Source organism: Pteropus medius, unplaced genomic scaffold (genome assembly GCF_902729225.1).
Source record: "Pteropus medius unplaced genomic scaffold, Ma_sr-lr_union100, whole genome shotgun sequence".
Classification (NCBI taxonomy): domain Eukaryota; kingdom Metazoa; phylum Chordata; class Mammalia; order Chiroptera; family Pteropodidae; genus Pteropus; species Pteropus medius.
In genome coordinates this window covers 4,492,435-4,511,498 of record NW_024340695.1, presented here as the reverse complement: position 1 = coordinate 4,511,498, position 19,064 = coordinate 4,492,435, and positions in this window count along the sequence as shown.

Genomic DNA, 19,064 nt, shown 5'->3' with positions numbered 1-19,064 from the left:
CAGTCTTAGTTTCATGACTGCACAATTTATCTTTATTCTTTGTACAGTCCACAGGTTTTAGATGTTCTTCAGTGTGTATGTCAAATTTCACAACAAATGAATTTTAAAATTGTATGTGAAATCGGTTTCCCAAATCATGAAACATAAGTTATAATTCAGTTTGTTCTGGTACGGTATAAAAAAATGTTCATCAAAATAGGGAAAATTTCAGCATTAGCCAAAACCTAGGGAAAACGTAACGTACATCAGCAAGTAAATAGACAAACAATATGTGGTCTGTTCATAGACTAGAATACTACCCATCAATAAAAAGAAATGGACAGCTGATACTCACAATGACATGACTCAACCTCAAAAACGTGACAGAAAATAGGATAGGAAAGAGTGCCAGCTGTGTGATCTCATTTACGTGGCATTCAGGATGGGCAAGGCCAGCCTATGGAAATTGAATCAGAACACAGTTGCCTGGGCAGCCTGTGGACTGATTGCCAGGGCATGAGTGAGCTCTGGGAGGGACGCACTTGCTGCCTCCACTGGGGTGTGGCATATATCTGCACTTGTCAAAGCTCATGGAGTCATTCACTTATGATCTTTCGTTCACTATATGTAAATTTGACCTCAATTAAATCAAAGTAGCAAGCTCAACATTTGGATTAATTTGGATTTGGAGCCAAGGGGAAGGCAAGGGCATAGGGCTGCAGCCATGGCAGGCTGAGGTCCCACCTGAAGACCTCTACCTTTTACACCCAGGAAGCAGCAGAACAAGGGGTGTGAGGGGAGGAGAGGCCAGGAAACGGGTTGGCAAGTGGCCACTGTGGGCCATGGGTCTCCATCTGCTGGGACTCTGAGACTGGGGAAAGATACATCTCAGGTGGGGTATTTGCCCTCTAGCCCCTCCCTCCTGGATGGGGCTTGTCACCCCCCAGCCCTTCCAGTCCTGTGGGCAGAGACTCCAGGAAAGTGTGTGTGTGTGTGTGTGTGTGTGTGTGTGTGTGCACTATCATGGGCAATGGCCACTTGAAAGGCCTGTGACAGTTGGCTTCTTGCTCCCAAGCCAGAAGGCCAGGCAACTATGGTCCCCTGACAATCAAACCAACAAAAAGTCAGTGGCCCTGCATCCACCTGTTGTCATGACAATAACTCGCCAACCCCAGCCTAAACTTCTAAAATCAAGATTCCTCCCCTCACTTTGAAATAAAGGGGAAGGGTGCCTAAGGTGGGGCAGATGCACTCTTCACTCCACACCTTCAAAGTAATGGTCAGGACCTGAACTCAAGTCTTAGACCCCACATTCATGTTCTTGAAGGCTATGACCACAGTCACAATTCCAAGCTTACCATCTCCATTTCTGATGCAGCAAGTTCCAATTACAAGTTCAAGGTGCTCCCCTCAGAAGAGCAGCCATCCATTTTCCTCTCCAATGGAGAGGCATTGCCCTCCAGCTGGAGCCCACGAAGCAACATAATCCACTCTGCAAAGGCACTGAGCACCTGCCTTCATCATGGCATTAGAGAGGCTCTGAGTAAATTAGCCACATGATAAGGCTGTGGGCAGACTGTAATAAAACATATTGACACTGGCAAGAGTTAATTAAAACTTTTACAAGAGTTCACTCACAAAGGGCCTTTGAGTTCAAGCCAAACTCCAAAAGCTTAAAGAAATTAATAAAATTCACATTTGTCCCAGGCTGGCCATCCTCATAGGTACTAATAAGCCATGAACAATTAATGCAAGTTTATTCTTTCTTTAATGACTTAATTTGCGAAAGCAGAATGTGAAAGACAGCATTCTCCAGTCTGCAAAGAGGCAAAGGCAAACGTGGTGACACACATTTGCTTTTTTACAGAACATTTTAACTGCAGACAGTAAGGAAATAAATTGAACAAAGAAAGGTTATTGGGTCCGACAGCTCATCCAGGTCTAATGATGACACCTCGCTCCAAGAATCTGGCCAGGATTCCATCCTCTACTGGTCCACAGAGCCACTGGACACTCAGGTAGAAAGGAAAGCCACAGAGGAAACACACAGTTTTCAAAGAAAACTACACACAGAATAGGAGCAAGTCACCACAGTGCAGGTATTTGCCCTCACAGCTAGCACAGGGGCCACCACAGGAGGGGTGTCGTGGCCTTCCTTGAGAGTAAAGACTATAGCACCCTTGGGCCAAAAGCATATTTCTAGACCTATTCCAAAAGGATGCCCAGGACTCTGGCTACCCAGCTATTTTAGGAAAAATTATACCTTCAAGTTGCTGTGCAGGCTTAGACCAGTGGTTCTCAAAGTGGGGTCCTAGAGGAGCCATGTCACCCTATCTGGGAGCTTGTTAGAAATGCACATTCTCAGAATCTGCCAGAGACTTCCTCAGTAGGAAGCCCTGGTGTGGGACACAGCCTCCAGCTCTAACAGCTCATTCCAGGAGGTCTGACTCTTCATTCCTTTCAGTGTCCTCTGGGTGAGCCTGTTATTGAAACCACTGGCACAGAGAGGACTTGGTGACAGCTGGAGCGGATATAATGAAAACCATATCAGATATCAGATAGTGAGTTTCCTATCTCCCGAGTATAAACAAAGGCCATGCAGCCATTGGGCAGGGTGGAGTCCCTGGGATTCAACATCAACTGAAGTGCAGCTTACTTTGTAGTGTCCAAAAATAGTAAGGCAGACTGACAGATGGATCAATGGACAGTAAAGCAAATGTAGGAAAATTTAACTCTGGAATCCAGGGGGTAGGAATATAAGCATCCACTGAACAATTCATTCAACTTTTCTGAAAAAAAAATTGAAAATTTTTATATAAAATATTGTAGAAAGAAATCAAGTGAAGAACTGAGTTTGATGACTATCCTTCAATCCTGGATTCGTAGTTCTCTAACACCAATTCCTACACACACAACTATTTGTAAATCCAGCCAGCTCCTGGGGTTGGGTCAATACTAGAGGTGTTGAGAGGGCAAACATCTCAACAGATTCACCTTCAAGAGAAAGATGGCCACTAAAGATGGGACAAAGGTGAGAGAAGTGAAGAAACCAACCCTAAACTCACCCACACAAAAGGGCTTTGTTCAAGAAGGATCAACTCAGGGTCTTGGAATTGTGATCTGGAAATTTTACACAAGAGCTACAGAAACTGAGGAGGAAGGAAAACCAGTAAAATATGTTATCCTCTGTTCCCTGTCAGCATTGAGCCAAATGAATGATACGCAAGAATTACAGACACCAGGGAAGATACACCCAGGGCACTTAATGTAGTGGTAATAAATGAATGGGTTGTCAGATGCAGAAGAGAAATTGAGGCAGAGATGGCATCTCTATCCATTTAAGTCAGTCATCATTCTGTAAAGAAAATGAGGAGGGGAAACGTGGAAGTAGGCAAATCAGGGCCACAGGACAGATATGTCAGGCAAGTGGTCTGCATGAGAATCATGGGAGACTCAGTGGTGCACAAGGGTCTAACCTGGACACCCAGGAGCATTTAAACGCTCATTCTCAGATATACACACAGACCCATAGATGAGGCTCCACTGAGCCACTGAGGAAGAAACAGTCTGCATTTTACCAAGTGTGCAGGGCTATTCTGAGGAGTGGCCACCAAAAGAACCAAGAATCCCACCAGAAAAGCTACCTGTTTCCTGAGGCAGGTGCTCTTCTTGTTGCCCCAGTCACATCCCATTGTCTCTATGCTGATGGAGGTACACTGCAAACACCATCTCTGCCCGGAATGCTCCTTACCCTCCTGGGGGCAGCCCACAGCCCTCAGACCAGCAGCTTCCTCACTCTGATAGAGCCCCTCCCCTGGATGCCTGACAAAAACCTATCCTGTAACCCATAAGCCTATCCTATACAGGCTGCATCTGCTCCATTCCTCCACCTGTGTCTCCCAGTTTGGAAATAAACAAAAACCACCACAGTGAAAATAAGCAAAAGCTACCTGATAGAGCTGTGACAGCAAGGAGAGCCAGCCACCATCTCGTGTGTGCGAACCTGTCTTATCAAGAAGACTTTCTACCTTATTGCAAAGAAAATTATAAAGGCTCTTGAAATTAATGCAAGCTCATAGAGCAATCTTTCCAAAGTGCACTTCTAGGAGATAAAGACATCAAACATCATGGCCTACAACTTGGAGATATTGTCTGTTCAAAAAGGCTAAGTCCACAAGGACTCCTTCCAGCCTCACTGGAAGGGACCATACCGGGTATTGTTAACTAATCCCTGAGTTGCCAAGCTAAAAGGTACTGATACATGAATTTATGTTTTTTTATTTTTAAAAGATTCCCATGCTTGCACCTCATTCACCTGATTGAAAGTTATCCAGGGTAGAGAACTGCTCACACAAAAAGCAGACAGCACTTGAAGCAAATGGCTTTTCCCAGATTCTGGGACTGGGCCAATAAAGTCAATTCCTGCTATACATACATAACCTTATGTTCATTTCATAGTTGTCATTTTTTTAGTATATTAGTGATCTTAATTCTCTTGCAACAAATCAGTCACCTTTTCTATGTTTTAAATTATGTGTTCCAGCTACTCCATATCATTAATCCTTGCCTATATAGTACTTCCTGATTTTGCTGTTTTAACTCTTACAAATGGGAAACCTTGGCTTAGAGGTATTATAATACAATGCTAGATTGCCATCCAATGCCTTCCTCTATTTCTAGTAAAACCGATGATCTCATAGTTATTTCTGTTAGCAATTTCTCAATCATTCCTAACTTTACTATTGATTTCACCAAACCTCCCCCTTCTGAAACTTATCAGATTAAATTGCAAAAGTGAGTTCCATTTTTTTTCTATGCACACCCTATGTATGGGCCACACTCACCCTAAGTGGGACCTATCTCCCACAGTTGAATTAGGTGCTAGTCACCTCTTAACACATCGCTATCTATATCTTAAATGCCTTAAATCTGACTGCACTTATTTCAACCCTGATTGCTGTTGAACTCCCCTTTATAAGGCCCTTGTGCATGGAAACAGCTCACACTGTCATGAACCTAAATGTTCACCCCACAATGTTTAAACATACTGGGAAGAACTTCTTCCCAGGGATGTTCAAAAGAGCCCTGGTTGGAAAACGTCCTCACCTCCTTTCTTGTTAATGAATCCATAAATGAACAAGCTCTTGCAGTCAATCACCGTGCCCCCGCAGGTTATATTTTTGTCTGTACACACAAAAATCAACATTGAATATTTGAATATCTAGATAGCTGGAGGCTGATTGGCCCTTAAGGTCGGTCGATATCCTCTTTTGCTGTCCTCAAAATGATAATAGCCACTCATCCAAGTTCTCATCAGAAGAAAAAGAAGGCCTTGTCAATAGTGGATTACTATCCTGATGAGAATCTCTCTGTCTATGAAAATGATTCTTGTGGCTTTTCTTTGGGATGTGACTTGCTGGCAGGTTTTTCAGGAGATGAGAGTAATCGCTTTCTCAGAATTATATTTAATTATATTTTCATGGGGTGGCCTTGGTACTGCTCAATTAAACTTAATAATGAGAAACCTAACTAGAACTGTCAATCAAACCACTTATTCAACCACCAGAGTCATTCAAGCCCAGCAAACATCTTTAGACTCCTTAGCATGAATAATCCTCAACAACGGAATTACCCCTTATTATGTGTTCACAGCCCAAGGAGAAGTCTGCACCATGGCCAATACCTCCTGCTGTACCTGGATGAATACTTCTTCCCAGGTAGAATTAGAAAGAATCAAACTCCTTAATCTTGCCTGTGGAGTTAATTCAAAAGTAGCCCCTCCACATACAGAAGACAATAAGGACTGCTTGGTCAGCAGCCCCAGGAGGACAGGGAAAAAAGAGGACAGTGAACAAATAGTTCTCTGGGCTATACTGGCTCCCAAGGATATTTTCAACTGTTCCCATGAGCACTATCTGCTCCTTGTGCAGTTCTCATGGACATTATCTGCCCGCTCAGCTTGAGGACATGGCTGGTCTGCCTGAAGAGAAATTTTCCCCTCAAATGGCTAACCTTGTAATCAGCTCTTTGTTCTGCTTCTATGGACTTGCTTGCTGCATAGGCCAAAGGGCAGAGTGATCTCAAGATCAACTGAAGACTTACCCGCCCCTTTGATTGTTCTGTCTCCATAACAGACGTATTACTTAAATTCCTGTTTGAAAATCTCATGCTCTATAACTGCCCATAGCCCATAGCAACTCCTGCACGCGCCTGTAACCCATAGCAGCTCACGTGGTCTGTAACCGGCTGAGGACAAATCAACCTATCAGCCCATGCTAACTGTAACAACGCAGATATAAAAGCAAAATAGCCCCTGAGCTCAGGGCCCAGATCTTCAGAGCACTAGCTCTTCTGGGACCACTGGCATAAACCTGAGTTCTCCAACTCTCTGAGTGGTACTTGGTTTCTCACCGCTCTGATTTTGCAACATTTCTGCTACATGCCATCCTCACAAATGCTATCTAGGTAATGTAGGGAGGAAGCAAGAGAATTAAAATGTTAATCAAGCCACAATCAGAGACTGCAATATGCTGATCAGCCCCACAGCCAGGCCAGGAGGACACCTTTAAAACAAAGGAAGATTTCTGCTGGATTGTTAACAACACATGCCCCATACTTGTGAAGAGGAAACAGGAACCAAGAGTCATTTTCATGGCTAAAACCATGGGGAACCTTACCTTTTCAGGCTACATACTCTTTCACTTCCTTCCTCACTGTATGTCTACATCAAAGGAAGTGGGAACTAAAGAATGACATATAAACTGAATTCCCTGAACACTCAGGGTCCCTCTCAGTGGCTTTTCTCTGTCTCTCTTGTCTCTGTCCCTCTGAGTCCCACTCAGTGCCTTTATTCTGTCTCTCTCACTGTTCTCCTCTCTATTGTCGCTGTCCCTCTCACTGTCCCTCTCTGCCTCTAAAAGGAGACCAAACTCTGTGGAGTGTTACCCCTTTTCTAATAAACTTTCCTTTTGATTCTAACTTTGATGTGTATGTTGAATTCTTTCCGCACTCTCCACCAAAGCATCCTCTTCTTATCTCAGTGCAGGGCTTGGTCTCCCTTCCACTGGGGAAATTGGTCCTGTCTTGCATCATAGGCAGCATGTTCTATTTTCATCTACCTGGGAATGCACCTGCTCCTGTGATGAGGTAGGTAATCCCTCTCCACTCTGCTCACATGTAAAACATTACCTGCTCTTGGTCGGGTGCCTTTTCCTGCAGCTCCAACCAATCAAGTGCTAAAGCTTCCCTGTTTCATGAATAATAAACAGCATTTCACACCTTTCTGATCCTCCCGGTGGTTTTTCAGAATACCAAAGACCCAGGTTTGAGCCCAGGGCTGGAACTCCTATTTTACATTGCCAGATCCCCTAAGGGACATTCCAGGTTTGCTTCCAGTGTCAATGGCTGGTTAGGATTTAAATTTTCTGACATTTTCATTTGGCTCCCAACTGGGCTTAGAGATATTTTAAAGTCTGAGTTGCAAATTGTTTTGCTCATTGTCATTCTAATTTGTTCAATATATTTCACTGTCAAGTTATTGATGTTCTGTATAACCGAATGTCTAAAACCTACAAAAACTCAAATAATGTTTACATGAAGGATAGAAATAACCTATCAAGCCACTGTCCACTCCATGTTTGTAATTCATGATGGTTAAAACCTTTACTCCTGTTGTCATATACCTTTTGTCAATTACTCCTGATTTCTCTTACGAACTAAGTGCATTTGTTGTTCTTTAATCTTTCTCAAATTGTTTTGGCTGCCTTTATTAGAGACTGAATTTTTTTAGTTCCTCAGGTTCCTGAGAAATCTCTTGTAAGCAAATGGCTCTAGTTGCCCTATTGGCTGTTGCCCTACCCCAGGAGCACCATGGGACTTGATGAAACTGGAGCAGGTAGCCAAGCCACTCTGGCACTGACATGGGACAAACTGACCTGATCAATCATCAGTGCTCAGTGCTGTCTGTAACAGGTTCTGATCAAAGGGGAAAATGTGGACCCTGAGAAAAAGGATACCTATTAAGAGCAGCACTTGGTAGCTAACTGGGCTCAAAGTTAAAACAAAAACAAAAACAAAAACAAAAACAAAACAAAAACAGAGCCTAGCAACCATTTCTACACAGGGACTTCTCACACAAACTACACTTCAGGGAGAAGGCTGCACTAAGCTGCCTTCCTCCTGCACTGAACTGCCTGCCTGCACTGTGTTCCTGCCATCTAAGCCAGCCCTAAATAAGGAATTCCTGGAATAGTATTTCAGACAATAGAACTGAGGCTTTTCCTATTCAATTGAAGCTGCATAGGTATATCCCCATCAGCATCTTCACCGACCAATCAGAGCTGCTCCATTCTGACCAATCAGGACAGTGCCTTTGGACCAACCAAACTGCAAAGATTTGGAACTCTCATTTAAATGAGGACGGACCAATCAGGGACCAGGGTCAGGGATTTCTGCCTACATAAGTCAGCTCCCTGCTGTCTCCACACACTTTCTCTTTCCATCAAAGACTGAAGACTATGTTTCTCTAGCTGCAGCTGAAACACCAAAGATGATACATTGAAATCTCACAGGAGCAGAGAGCAGACCAGGGCTGAGCAGAGCTGTCTAGCCAGAGAGGATCCTGGCCTCAGGGATGCCTCACAGCCATGCTGATTCATAATTGAGCTGTAACACTATTGAGCTGTTCTGCAGCCCTTCTGTTCTCATAGCTACTGTGCATCTGAGTTGTTTGTACTGAATAAGGTTTCCTCTATCTCTGCACCCAAAACTGAGGATTCCTGTTGGTGTTGAATTGACACCAACAACCATTGGTTGACACTTGCAGGTGGCACAGACTCAAACGCAGGCTAGGAAGTGGGCAAGGTTTATGATGGAAAAAAAGTTTCAGGTTGGTCTGGGAATGCTGGAGGCAGGCAAGTAGAAGTGGGGTATCCCATGTGAATGGTTAGGAGAGCACATTTGTCTTTCTTCTCTGGACATGGGAACAAAAATTAGGGCAACTGGCATTTATTGACCAAGCCTGACCATTGGACAGGTTACTGCAGAGGTTTTGGCCTGGCTTCCTGAGCTGGAGGTATAGGTGGTGGATCAGGGTTCTATTGTCATGTATTGTCTAGCCATTGTCATTATATGTGTTTCTCACTGAGATTCCCTCCCAGATATGCTGGGTGCACTCCAGCATTTATTTCAGGGTCTGTTTTGGGAACTCAGCCCAAGAGAGTCCCAAAGATGAGGATGCAGGTGGAGTGGTCTGTAAGTCAGCTGAGCCATGGGGCATTCCCCAGAGGCCTGCCAGCTCTGCCCACCATCTTGCAAGGCCATAGGAAGCATGGTTTCAAGTCCAGTGGGGCAGAATCAGCCTGTGCAACAGGAGTAGGTCTTCCTCTTCCTGATATACCATGTGGCTGACACAGTAATGGTCCCCAGAGATACCCATGTGCTAACTCTGAAACCTGTGTCATGGCACTTTATAAGGCAAAAGGACTTTGTAGATGCGATTAAGAACCTTGAGGTAGGGGATGTCCCTGGACTACCCAGGTAGGCCCTAAACATAATCACACGAATCTGTAAGAGCCAAGAACTGGTTTTGGTCAGAAAGATTGAAGAGGGAAGGTAGGTCAGAGAGACATCTCCCCTTGGAAGTCAGCACTCCTTGTGTCCCTGTCCCAGGGCCACACTAGGCTCCAGGCACCCAGGCATCCTGCCCTGTGCCATTTCTTCCTTGTCCTCCAGTCCCAGCTTCTTCCCAGAAATTGCCAAGAGTTCCCACTTCAAACCCATGGAGAAGAGGTTTTCCCAACAGTTCTTGTACACAAAAACGCAATTTAGGGAAATAATGCATGGTAGAATCTCAGCAGGGCAGTCGCGGTGGGCAGGGGAGAGGAAGCGGAGGGCGGGGGACAGGGAGGCGGGGCGCAATTTACGGTGAACACAGAATCTAAATCTATACACGGCCCTTGGTTCTCCCAACGCCAGGTTGTAGGTCACACTGCCACTATTCTGCAGGTGAGGCTTAAATAGCTACTGGACATGTGCCTTGCTGATAACTGCAGAACAAAATTCACTTTCAATACCACCACTTGTTCCCCTTGATCAAACCTTCCTAAGGTCAGGCAGTTCCAAGAATGACCTAAAGATCAGGACCACATGATGAGGCTTGGACTGGCCTCCTCTGAAGTCACATAGAAGCAGCATGGCTGTCCTAACAAGGAGCTCCCTAATAACTGCATTCATGCTTTGCTCACGCTGTTCTCTCTGCTTTCACTCCTCTCCTTTCCTTCCAAGAGAACTCCTTCCTAGTCATCAGAACCTGACTTAAATATCTATTCTGTGGAGATGGTATATCCCACTTTTTAGGGATAAGTTCCCTGGGGAGAAAATGAGATGGTGCTGGGTGAACAGAACCTGGTGGGGAGTGAGGACAGTTAGAATTCTGGAACAGTGATATGCCTGTAGAGATATCCTGCCATAAGCTAAAGGGGTTCAGGTTGGCCCTGAGCAAGGGCATGACCCTGGGCCACTCGGCTATCTTCAACCAAAGGCATCCCTCCCAGTCACTAGGAGAATGAGCACCTCAGGCCTGACCTGGGGCCTGGTGGTGCCCCACGCCCACCAAACAACCCAACAGAGTGCAAAATTCCACCCTCAGCTCTTGCTGGGCAGTGCTGGCCATCTGAACTCCCCTCTTAAGACACGGGCTGGGCCCCATTGTCCTTAGGTCAGGCACAGATAGCTTTGCCCGCAGAACTCTGGTCTCTGGACACTCTTCGGGATCAGAGAAAGAGGCTGCTGCTTCCTTCAAAACAAAACACTTATAAATAAGTTAATGTGGTGAGAAATTATCAGAACAATGCAGCAGGAAACCTGGGCAGCCAGGCAAGTGAGCCCAGCCCTCCTAGATCTACCTGGCCAGGTGCAGAGCCCATTCCCCACACAAGTGAGCGTGTTTATCAGGGCTTCTAAGGTCACTTCTCACCCACAAATTGTAAGAGTAATAGAAGCAAAGAAAACATGTCCCATCCTATCAGTACAAGCTTCTGCTTCTGCTCTGGTGACCAAATCAGAACTCAGGGTGTGGCCAGTGTGGTCAGCTGACCAGGTTGATCCACCAAAAGCCTGAGATCCAAAGCCTTGAGCTGAGAGCTCCCCTATTTCACACAGAAGAATCATGTGTAAAGAGCTGGCAATTCTGTCCTTCTGCAAAATTCACCAGGCTACAGAAAGGTAGGGCTGTCAGATTTAGCAAATACAAACGCAGAATGCCCAGTTAAATTTGAATTTCAGATAATGAATAATTTTTAGTATAAATATATCCCAATATTTATGATATGTCTATACTAAAAATGTATTTGTTGTTTCTCTGAGATTCAAATTTAGCTGAGTGTCCTGCATTTTAATTGGCAACTTTAGGTAATGGGATGTCAGAAGCCATGCCAGGTTTTTAAGTCATTTCTGGACATATGCCACAGACCTGGGGACAAGTAAGGCAGGCTGTGTTAAGCCTCTAAGAACCAACCACATTCCAGCCTGCTAAAAAGTGACTATGCCCGTGGCCCGTGGATCTAAATTCAGATCCACCCTTGAATCTGGGTTTTTGTCACCACCAGAAAGTTTCTCAGTTCTCCTACTAAACAGCAGTACCAACTTCTCTGCCCTTCTTGATTTGCTAGCCACTGGCAAGCACACACTCCTGACACTTACCCAGCCACAAACCTGTTTTCCATCTATGTCAGTTGTGGCCTTTTTATGCTGAGAAAAATAAAAACAGGAAAATCTAGCTTGAATTATCTTAAACAGTGAGAGACTTTGTGGAAACTCATAACTGGAAAATCTAGCAGCATGTGAGCTTCAGGGTGAGTTTGATCCAGGGGTTTGTCATAACTCTCTCTACAATGTTTCCCTCTTGTAGCTTCCTCCTCAGCCTAGCTGGCTTCATGTACCAAAAAGGCTACCAGCAACTCTGGGTGCTACATGCTGCTTTATTCACATCCATGAGAATTAGAAGGAAGGAAGAAGGGGGAACAGGATGAAGAATGGAGTACACCTTTTCTTCCCCCAAAAAAGAGTACATAAGTCCTTCACTGGACTCTGAGCCACCTTCAGTCACCTGCCCACCTTCTGAACCAAGTGAGCTTACATGGGTCAGAGTTGAGAGTGGTATGAACTCCTCCCAAATCCCTCAGCATGCTTCTTGCCTCATGGCTTGGCCCTTACCATGCCCAGCATTATGGCAAGCATGTGCCATCTGCACTAAATGGGCAAAGTCAAGGAGACAAGCTCCTTTCCAGAGATCTTTAGACCTTAATTTTTTCTGGACCCACTTGAGGCACATAACTTTACAAAACTACTCACATCAGTATGTCCCCTTCCACATGCCTTTCTTATAATGTGACAGTGACACTGTCCCATTGAGAGGTGGGGTCTGCTTTGTTTCCCATCCTTTGAATCTCGGTAGGTCTGTGATTATGGCAGAAGTGACACTACGCGACTTTCAAGGTTAAATTATAAAAGATAATGCAGCTTCCACCTGCTGCTCCAGGAAACACTCATTCTTAGAACCTGGCCGCCATGCTGTGAGGAAGCCCAAGCAGCCAGGTGGAGGTGTCCCAGGCAACAGCTCCAGTGGAGACTCAGCCAACAGCAATTATCAACTCCAGACTTGGTATGAACAGGCCTTAGGTGATTCCATGCCCATGCCTTCGGTTCTTCCCAGCTGAGATCCTAGAACTCTGTGGCAACAGACCATGCCCACATGAGTGCCCAACCTTCAGCCTGTGTGATCATAATAGAACAGTTGTCAGTTTATACCACTAAGTTTTGCAGTGGATGCCACACAGAATTACGTGAGGAAACCCTTCTTCTACAAGGTGCCCAGATTTTCCTGGATAAGATCAAGTCAGAATGAGTGTGAAGGGTCTGCAGGCCTTGACGATTTGCAGGATCTTCCCATTCTCTGAGAACATGGAATGCACAGAGCTTTGCAGTTTATACAGAACTGCTTTTCCCTAGGGAAGGCCAAGGATTGCTGAAATCCCAACACTATTACAAAGGAAGCAAGCCTGAGACTGGAGCAAGTCTAAGAACAGGACAAAGGGGAGGGCTAATGGCAGGCCCTTAAGGAGGAAGTCACCCAGTCCTGAAGAAAAATTGGGAGTTATCAGTGTCCTGACAAGGCCTTGCTCATTTCTTAGTTCACAGCGCCATCATGTGGATAACATTCTCCTCACAGTCACAACCACTCAGGAGAAATGTTTAAACAGCATTCTTCACAGAGAAATATAAAGACGATAAAAGGTCTTCTATCCTTACCACTCGAATAACCACCACTGACTTAAAAAAATAAAGTACAGACAGAACACAAAAGTATCAGAAGGCCATCAGATAATCCTCTCCAGGGGCAACCAGTTTTTGTTTCTTCCATACATTGTTTAAGTACACAAAAAATCTCTCTCACCACATACACACATACCCCGAGACTCCTTCTGAAGCCACCTCACTCCTTGCTATGCAAGGCTTTGTGATTTTTTGCTCACAGTCATTCCGGATGGTATATCAGCACCACCTGGCCTTTAGCTTCTTCCAGAGGCTCAGGCCACCATTAGGGACCTGCATTGCCAAGCTGGCATCTGGAGGCTGGCCAGAGCTCAGGAATCACTCTCCTAACCCCAGCTCAGCCAGTGCCAGCATGCCCAGCACATAAAGCCACAGGTGCAGGGCACTGGGCCCAGTGGGGGACAGGCAAAGGACAGAAACCAGTACCAGGGCCTGGGCTCCAACTCAGCAGAACTTTCCACAACTTCTCATCCTTTCTGTATGTAAAATGATGCTGTGGGAATTAAATGAAGAAATGGTAATTAAATTGCCTGGCACATAGTAAGTACTGTCAGCATGCTTCCTCTTGTTATTACCATTGCTATCATAATTAATGCAGCATTTGCTGACAGAGCCCCAAATGCCCTGGGACCCAGCTGTGGCTGAGGCAGGCAGCATAAGGAGGAATCTCAGGATCTAGAGGTGACAGGATGTCTTAGATGTCCCATCTGCTTCTTGGCTGAGTGGGTGGTTCTGGTCAACCAAGCCCCGTGTGCTGCAAACATGAACCAGAGCAGGGCAGGCACGCACCAGAGAATGGGCCCACAGGGTTTGGGGGTTTCACCCATCCAGCCCTGCAGAGTCCCAGGCTGGAGTCAGGTCTGCACTCCTGGGAACCAGGCCTGTATACCAGGGTCTCAGTGGCCTGGATAGATAGGGAGTGGGTAGTGGGGACTGCACCCTTCCCCACCTCACTGCCTACACCTAAGCCCTTGCACTCACGCATACACACCTCTCACCACCAGCTCCTCATTCAAGAGGCCAGGCAGGGTCTGGCCAGAGGTGGCAGGGTCTCCTGTGGCCGCTGCCTAGACTCCCGAGCCCTGCAGCAAGGGCCATGGGCTGATGGAGAGAGCTGAGTGCAAGAACAAAGGGTCATCTGTCCTGGGATTAAACACACTTGCTCCAGTCACAGTTGACAAAGATTGGAGCCCAGAACCCACTCAAACTGGTCTTCTGATCCCATGCTCAATCCCACCTCCACAGAAACAACAGATACCCTATAAGATGGGTGTGAGTGTCCCCACTTTAGAGATGAGAAACACTGAGTTTCAGGGGCTGAAGTCGCTTGCATAAGGTCAAATGTCAGATCTTGAAGGTACCCTGAAAGGGCCAGCCAGGCCCTTCCCTCTGGGCAAGGCTGTGGCCTCCAGCTATGTTCCCTAGGATGCCAGAGCTCTGGAATGTTCCAAAGCTCAATGTAACGTCCAAGTGTTGCTGAGTAGGTGCATTTGCGAGCAGCCCACTCTGCTGGCGGATGGTCCAGACCTCAGCAAAATCTCAGAGCGGGTGCTTGAGTACACTAGCTGTGTGACCTTATGCAAGCGACTTCAGCCCCTGAAACTCAGTGTTTCTCATCTCTAAAGTGGGGACACTCACACCCATCTTATAGAGTTATGATGACAACCAATTGAGCCAATTTGCTAATGGGCATACAGGAAGCAGTCAGTACAAAGCTGTTCTGATTATTTCCATCCACTCAACCATGCCAATCCCGCCACTCTCAGACCTTTTCTGCCTCCTCCCAGCACTCCTGCCTGCCCACAGCCCAAGACCAGCTGACCTTCCAGGGTTGGGGAGGAAGGCCACCCAGCTGCTAGCCTGGTGGCTGCAAACAATCACACTTCTGCCATTGGTTTTGGAGGGTGGTTTTTACAGTCTTATAGGTGCCTGACTGACATCCTTTCACCCTAGCAGGGATTCTGCCAGGAGCATGTTTCCTGGCCCTTTGTCTCCAAGTAAAGCCACAGGCCTGGGGCTGCCTTCACAGGGCTGGTGTTGGACCCTTACAAACCACAGGGCATGGCTTGTGCCTTTTATGAAGATGCGAATCCTGAGGCTCAGAGAGCCGCAAGCCACTAAAGCTGCTAAGTTGGAGCTCAACGGCAGCATGCTCCATTGCAGTCCAAAAGAGTCAACTGCTTGGGCCTAATGTGACAGGAGCCCTCTAGTGGCCACATCTGGGAGTGCCTCCTCACTGAACTCAAAACTCCAGGGCAGGCTGCAGCAGGTCACCCCCAGCTCCCTACTGAGTCTTGCCCACCTGTCATTCCTCTCCACAGTCCCGCCTTTCCCTCACTAGAACCCTCAGACTGGAGCCCCATACACTGGTCAGAGACATTTCGAGCAGAGGTGGCTCTGTGTTGCCATTACAAATAAATCTGGGTATCTGCACACTATCCCTGCTTTCTAAAGGCTCTTAAGTCCCACATACATCATGCATATTTGTGCAAGGAAACTTTTTGGTGCACACCTGATAATCAGATAGTCTGGAGAACGCTACTCCAGCTATGAGGATGGTGATAAAACAACTTACTGTTGTCAGGCACTCTGTGGGTCATCTTCTGGCTCATAACGCCATCCTCCATATCACCTCTTCTAAATCCCACAAGAAGCCTAGGAGGTGAACAGCGTAATGTCTCTTTCTTTATTTCTTTCTTTGGTTTTATAACAGACAAGGAGACCGAGGCTGGAGAAGTCTATTGACCCACCACAGCTAGCACCAGGAAACTCCATCCTTATGGTTTCTCAGGAACATGACATTGTGCAGGTCAAGGAGGGCTGCAATTTCCACGGCATAGAAGTATCTTTTTCCTGGAGCTTTGTGGAAATGGGAAGGACACTTTCTGCAGCTGGGTTGTAGAGTAGAGGCCAGTGTCTGGGAGAAGGGCCCCCATCGACCACATGGCCCTCAAAGGTTGGGGAGGGGGCATCGTCTTTATAATCATTGTAAGTGTCATTATAAACTCACCATTTACAAATATTTGGTGTGTTTCAGTCCTCTGTCATTATTATTCTTATTGATGCTAAGTTGTCCCCTTGGGCCAGTGGTAGCCTCTTCAGGTTGACTCATATGTTCTTTTGACATGAGCCCAATGGTCTTTGATGGCTTCCCTGTTCTCTTGGAAGACCAGATGTTCCTGACTCACCTTGTACATTTTCTCCCTTGGCCTGGAACCACCATTTCTCCAAGAAACCTTAGCTCTTTCTAATGAGAAGTTGCATTTAGAGGTGCTCATTGCCACCTCATTGGTCATTTTTTGTAGGCGTCTTCAATACAAGTGTTTGTACTGAACTTTACTCGGTGTGGTAGCTAGATTCTAAAGTGGCTCTCACAATGCCTTCCTCTTCATATGCAGACCTATGCTGCTCCCCCCTGAGTGAGGGCAAGACCTACGACTTGCTTCTAAACAATAGAGTTTGGCCAAGGTGACGGGTGGTCACCTCTGTGATAACCTTACATAAGTTTGTAACCCATTTTTCTAGGACACTCTCTTTCTCCGTTACTGCGTTTAAGGAATCACATGGCCACAAGGGAAGGCCCACATGGCTAGGAACAATACATAAGAAACTGACAGTTGCCAATAAGCATGTGAGCTTGAAAGGAGATCCTTCCCCAGTTCAGCGCTCAAATGCAACTGTAGCCCTGGTGACACCTGGACTACAGTGTGGTAAGGCTTGAAGCAGAGAACCTAGCTCAGCTGTGCCCAAATCCTGACCTACAATTATTGTGAGATAAGAGATGTGTGCTGTTTTAAGCTGCTAAATTTGTGGTTATTTGTTATGTAGCAGTACATAACTAATCCAATAACTGGATACACTTCTTTGAATTTTTATTTCAAATTGCAAGAGATCCATGATGAAGGCAACAAGTCAAGTACCCTGAGAACAGGACCTGCCCAGAAGTTCATACCGCAATGCCATCTTTGCCAAGATGTGCCCTCTGTAGTGAAATTCGATGTATTTAAACTGATTGTGTGGCCTCCAGCTATGTCCTGTGAGCTGCAGAAAATAGGGCAGAGGGAAGTCAGAAACATCAGAGGAGAGTTGGGGAGACTGGGTGTCAGGGTTCCCACCACCTAAAATTCACTTGCTTCTTTTTTACCCCAAGGGGAGGCAAGGAAGAGCTCCCAGGAGACCCAGTCTGGCGGGGAGGGTGGGGGAAGGAGATCCATACCACCCTGTCACCATCAGTGTCCGTAATTCTGTTAACTACTCAAATAAAAATGAATAGCACTTCCCTGCCCATTGAGCCAGAGACAGGAGCCTCCCCAGCTGCATGGGATGGGCTGTCGAAGTCCTGGCTCCAGAGGTTCTTGCAAAACCAGACTCTACAGCTTCACAATCAGTGGAGGGATATATCTGGAGTCATGGCCACATCCACTGGGGAGAAGGAGCATGCATACACCTTGACTTCACCAAGCCAGGCTTCCCTGACCTACCCACATCCCTCCAGCATCCCCTCACACCCTTGGGGGACTAGGGATCACTAGGGGCCCTGCTTTAGGACCAGTTAGTGGGCAAAGCCATGTTCTTCACATGGTGGGATGATAACTGGCCAAGGTCAGCAGTGGGCACAGTGTGGAGGCCAGAAGGACGTCATGCATATCCACAAGAGAGGAAGACAGGAGAGGCAATAAAGTGGGTTCAATCAGTGCTTCCCAAACCTTAGAAGCCAAAAATCCTCCTGGAGAGTTTGTGAAAACAGATTCATGGGCCCCACTCACAGAGAGTCTGATTCAGAAGTTCTGATGGGGGCTGAGAATCTGCATTTCCATCAAGTTCCCAGGGAATGCTGACACAACTGGTCCAGGAACCACACTTCAAGTAGCAAGGAGGTGAAGGATGGAAGCGTGATAAATGGATAAATGAATAAATGAATGAATGAGACTCAGTACAGAGCCCATCACACCTGCAGCCGTTCATGCATGCCTTGGATGGAACAGAAATAGTGCACATAACACACATACACATAATCACACACATGCACAGATACAGACACAAATGCACTTGTGCACACACGATCACATGCACAGAGACGCACAAACAAAGCTTTTTACCCAGATTCACAAGAACATACACAGACACATAAACATGCTAACATACAAAGGCACAGACACAGAAACAATATACGCTTACACACATGTATACACGTGTAGGCACAGACACATGTGCACAAATGTATCAATCAGGGGCTCTCCAAAGAAACAGAACCAACAGTGTGTGTGTAGAGATTTACTGTAAGGGCAGGCGGCAGCCTGAGAGCTGCCCTCTTCCAACATGGCGCCCAGAAGGAGGCTCTGCCAGCGGCACTGTGGTTCCCTGCACCTGCGCATTTTGGTTCCGGTGTAACTGTACTCTCCGCGTCACCGCTGCAGCCGCTGAGGCCTCCAGAATGCACGACCGCGGGCGGCAGGGCCCGATTTTGCATGAGCCCGCTCTCTGGCTCGAGGTGGGGCAGAGGACTCGCCCCCTGACGCTCCGGCAGAGGGTTCCCTTCGGCTTTCTCGTCGTCTGGCAGCTTCTGGGCTCCTTCCAAACACCGAACAGCCCCAGAGTGAGTCCCTTCCAGTCTGAGACCCTCCCCTTCTCCTCTAAGGAAGAGTGGACACCTGCCACTGTATTTCCTTAAAATGGGGCTTCTTGCAGCCGTCTCCTCACCACACAGTCGGCTGACAGCTGGGGGATACCGTTTTGCCCTCTTCAAACTCTGG